We start from the raw sequence: 5,796 nt of genomic DNA on the forward strand, positions 1-5,796 counted from the left end.
TGATAGTTTGAAACAGTATGCAATGAATAATGTGTAATCAATATGGTGATAAATAAAAGATGTTCTATTTATATTCATAAGTTCTGAGACCATATTTGATTCGATTATTCTTGTGTTTCACTTTGCATGTTTTGACTTCCAGAATAACTAGGTCATTCTTCCCGAATGACTAAGTTATTCAAACCATCCACAGCCGATCATATGTTAGAAGTAGATATGAATCAAGACAATCATGAAGTAGGATTGTAGATGTCCAAGGTATGGGACATAACAACATTCATGAATGCTCATAAGTTCTGAGTATTGGATTCTACCCACGCTCATTGGTATCACTTCATGGAATTTATCTCGAGTGATCTGAGACAGTAATATCATATAAGTCTTCAAACCTAGAGATATGACTTATTGCCTATGAGTTGGTGATACATTGATTGTACGAAAACACACTGGTAACTTGATGTTATAAAACGTGCCTTTGTGTATGATTCAACAAGTAGTAGAACAAGCATATGAGTCGAAGTTCTTGGGTTTTGAGCATTCTAACACTCCTAAGTGTACATGCAACCCTAAATACCTTGGATCTATGTTTTCTCTATTATACATGCAAATATGAACTTTCCAAGGTATTCATGCTAACTAGCATAATAACATTGATACATATGAATATATCAAGTTAGAACTACATATCTCTTTGGTGTATAATGTCTTCATGAAGCTTGAGTGCCTAGTGCCCCAAGTGGGACACCTCAAATGGTTCACACAACACCAAATATACATGGAATGACTTGAAAGAAAAACCACACTTCATGAAAATTGGCTAGCCCTTTCATTCTCACACATTAGTGCCGATTTTGGTCAAGAATAAGATGCATATATAGTTAGGGTTACACCATGTAAAACCTAATTGACATGGCCTTTCATTTCCATGATCCATGGGTACAAAAAACACCATGGTGCATCCATGAAGCATCATATGGGTTTTAGCCCAACTAGATAATCCATGGAGCATTAGCCCACTATATAAGTATGGATGATTTACACAATCAACCCATATATTTAACTAGTCTTCTTTTGATCACTTAATTAATCCTAGATTAATTATTGATCAATACTAATTAAATAATCTGATTATTATATTAGAACTTATAATATATTAACAAACCTTAAGTGTTATTTCTCTTATTATAGTCTATCCAAATGCATGATGCCATGCAACCCAAATGGACCATTCGGGTCGGGTCAAGTCTTACCAATTATAGTTATGGACTTAGACATTAATCCAAAAGTCTCCCACTTGGATAAGTCTAAAACTATTATTGCGTATGACTTCAAGAACCGACTGGAAATTGTAGCTCTCAATAGCTTCTATCGAACTCTGACCTTGTAAATGAACTCTGACCTTTGTCAATGACTTGTCCATTAGATAAGGGATCATATATTCCTCCATTCTAGATATCATATGGACTGAGACATGGATTATAATCATTCTCTTTGTCCATTTGTTGTTTCCTGATTTCCGATTTATAATGACTGACTAATTGAACAAATCAAATCAGTCCTAGCCCGGCCGAGCACTTCCATTTGTCATCATCAAATCATCGAGGGGCCCACAGATATCACTTTTATCCTGAAGGTAAAAGGAATGGATAAACTTCGACTCATATGGCTTGTTCTACTACTTGTTGAATCATACACAAAGGCACGTTTTATAACATCGAGTTACCAATGTGTTTTCGTGCAATCAATGTACTATCAACTCATAGTAACAACTCATATCTCTAGGTTTGAAGAATATAAATATTATTGTCTCATGATCACTCGTGATAAAATCGATGAAGTGACTCCAATGAGCGCGGGTTGAATCCAATACTCAGAACTTATGAGTAATCATGAGTGTTGTAGCACCACCTTGTCCAACATCTTAGACCTCTACAAGCCCAACCGATGACAATCTTGATTCATATCTACTTCCAACATATGACCGACTGTGGATGGTTTGAATAACTTAGTCATCCAGAACAATGACCTAGTTTATTCTGGAAGTCAAAACATGCAAAATGAAACACAATAATAATGGAATCTAATATGGTCTTAGAACTTATGAATATAAATAAAACACCTTTTATTTATCACCATATGATTACACATTATTCATTGTATATTGTTTCAGCTATCAACTGTATTCTTGAATTAAAACAATAGTTGTCCCATGCTCCAAGCATGTACACTATGTTTTTCTAAACATTAGTCATGTCACACACCAATTATGCATACTATGTTTGTCTATGATCTTTACTTTGTGAAATAGATCAATTGAACATAACCCCAATGATTCTCATTCACAGTCCCAAATCTTTACTACAAATGCAAGAATACCAAATTCATGTCATTTACTAAAATCTGTTAGATTCTAAACTTATATGCACTGATCCTCTTGTAATGATTATACACAAAGTTAGAAAGACTGGATAACAACCATTACAAAGCATTCCAAAGGAGATCAGCTCCTTGGAAACATCCTTCTTGCATTAAGTTTCCTAATCTTACACATATTGAATAATTTCTAACTTTGAAACATTTCCGAATTCCATTTTGACTATCACTTCTAAACAAGAGTTGCCTCCTTACAGATTATGTCAATATGGCCCTTCTAGAATTATCACTATACTTCCAACTGTCCTTGAGCAACCAATCTTTGGTAAACCTTAGATTATCCTTGATAATTGTTTAATCCTTTTAGTCATATCCAGTTCTAGACCTTTTCCCTTCTTAATGCCCCAGGCATTTGGAAAATTTTAGAAAGGATGAATATATCACATGTAATCGATCCTATATTCATGCATTAAGTTTCCTAATCTTACACAGATTGGTTAATTTCTAACTTTGAAACATTTCCGGATTCCATTTTGACTATTACTTCTGAACAAGAGTTTCCTCTATGTCAATATGGCCCTTCCAGAATTATCACTATACTTCCGACTATCCTTGAGCAACCAATCTTTAGTAAACCTTAGATTGTCCTTGACAATTGTTTAATCCTTTTAGTCATATCCAATTCTAGACCTTTTCTCTTCTTAATGCCCCAGGCATTTGGAAAATTTTAGAAAGGATGAATATATCACATGTAATCGATCCTATATCCGAAGCATATGGGACACGATTCATGATATCTCACATAAAGACTAAACCAGTCTTTTGCTATACCATTTCCATTTCTATTTGACAACTTCTTATAATTCAGATTATGAAAAGGGATGACGTAATCATAATCGAATTTTAGAACACAAATAATGGACCCATATATAGAATTTTCTTATGTTGAGCCATTCCAACGTAACATTCATATATATATATATATATATATATATATATATATATATATATATATTCTTGACTAAATACGATTAAAACCTCAATTTAAGGTTTTAGATTTGAGATGAAGTATAATTTCCTCTCCCTTAATTATAGCAAAACAACTTTTCCCAATTGAAACCTTTTTATCTATAATTAACATTGCTAACTTGCAATACTTATCATAATTATCATGCTCCCACTAACATGATGATTATTAGCATAACACTTATGCTCCCACTAGCTTTGACATGCTCCCACTAACATGATGATTATTAGATAACAGACGATACTTTTCAAGACTCAAAACAAATTTGATGTCACTTATCAAGTTATGATGACCCTTGTTAGGAAGTAATGTGGGTAACACACGAAACTAAAAGCACACAAAGACATAATATTTATGTGGTTCGATCAAGGTGACCTATGTCCACGAACATGATAATATTTATTCTTTATTCACAGAGTTCTCAAATAGAAATTACAAGTACAAAAGACATGACACAAATGACTTAGCATGCATCTCTATTTATACTTAGGGGATCAGACCTAAAACCTTAATGGGCCAAGCCCATTAGCTCATAATCCCGTGAATGTTGCCAATTAATCATAATATTCCATGCAACAACTTTTGAAAGATTCATCTTTGCATGAGCATCAACAACAAACATGATAAAGCATCATGGGCCATAGTGGTACATCATGACGCAAGAGTGACACATCGACATCACCATGACCTATTTGTTGGGTTATGAGCATTCTAACACTCCTAAGTGTACATGTAACCCTAAATACCTTGGATCTATGTTTTCTCTATTATACATGCAAATATGAACATCCAAGGTATTATCCTAATCTAGCATACAAAACTATCAATATAACAAGATATAATACATACCTCTTTGATGTAGAATGTCTTCATGAAGCTTGAGTGCCTAGTGCCCCAAGTGCGACACCTCAAATGGTTCACATAACACCAAATACACTTGGAATAACTTGAGAGAATTCTACAATTCATGAAATCGGCTAGCCCTCTCTTAGTCTCTTGCTAGTGGCCGATTTTCCTCAAGAATAAGATGCTTATATAGTTATACAATTAGGGTAAACCCTAATTGTCATGACTTTTCATTTCCTTGGATCCATGGGTTCAAATACACCATGGAGCATCCATGGAGCATCATATGGGTTTTGGCCCAACTAGATAATCCATGGAGCATTAGCCCACTATACAAGTATGGATGATTTACACAATCAACCCATATATTTAATTAGTCTTCTTTTGATCACTTAATTAATCCTAGATTAATTCTTGATCAATACTAATTAAATAATCTCATTATTCTTATTATTAATATACTAGAACTTATAATATATTAATAACCGTAAGTGTCTTATTTCTCTCATTATAGTCTATCCAAGTGCATGATGCCATGCAACCCAAATGGACCATGCCGGGTCGGGTCAAGTCTTACCAATTATAGTTATGGACTTAGACATTAATCCAACAGTCTCCCACTTGGATAAGTCTAAAACTATTATTGCGTATGACTTCAGGAACCAACTAGAAATCGTAGCTCTCAAAAGCTTCTGTCGAATTCTGACCTTGTAGATGAACTCTGATCTTGTCAATGACTTGTCCATTAGATAAGGGATCATATATTCCTCCATTCTAGATATCATATGGACTGAGACATGGATTATAATCATATTCTCTGTCCATTTGTTGTTTCCTGATTTCCGATTTATGACGACTGACTAATTGAACAAATCAAATCAGTCCTGGCCCGGCCGAGCACTTCCATCAAATCATCGAGGGGCCCACAGATATCGCTTTTATCCCGAAGGTAAAAGGAATGGATAAACTTCGACTCATATGGCTTGTTCTACTACTTGTTGAATCATACACAAAGGCACGTTTTATAGCACCGAGTTACCAAATGCGGTTTCGTGCAATCAATGTACAACCAACTCATAGTAACAACTCATATCTCTAGGTTTGAAGAATATAAGATATTATCGTCTCATGATCACTTGTGATAAAATCCATGAAGTGATTCCAATGAGCGCGGGTTGAATCCAATACTCAGAACTTATGAGCACTCATGAGTGTTGTAGCCATTTGTCCAACACCTTAGACCTCTACAAGCCAACCCATGACAGTCTTAATTCATATCTACTTCCAACATATGACCGACTGTGGATGGTTTGAATAACTTAGTCATTCCGGAAGAATAGCCTAGTTTATTCGGGAAGTTAAAACATGCAAAGTGCAACACTGTAACATCCCGAAATATCAAGAGTAGAGTTGAAGGGCTAAAAGAGTAAATTGGGAAAGAGTGACTCGGCAAGTCCATGTGCGGACTCGGCGAGTAGAGTCGCGACCTGGTCGCGTGTTAAGTGGCCGACTTGGCGAGTCAGTGTAATGGACTCGGCGAGTAGGCGCTG

The sequence above is a fragment of the Lactuca saligna genome, chromosome 6 (genome assembly GCF_052625555.1).
Source record: "Lactuca saligna cultivar CGN05327 chromosome 6, ASM5262555v1, whole genome shotgun sequence".
NCBI lineage: Eukaryota > Viridiplantae > Streptophyta > Magnoliopsida > Asterales > Asteraceae > Lactuca > Lactuca saligna.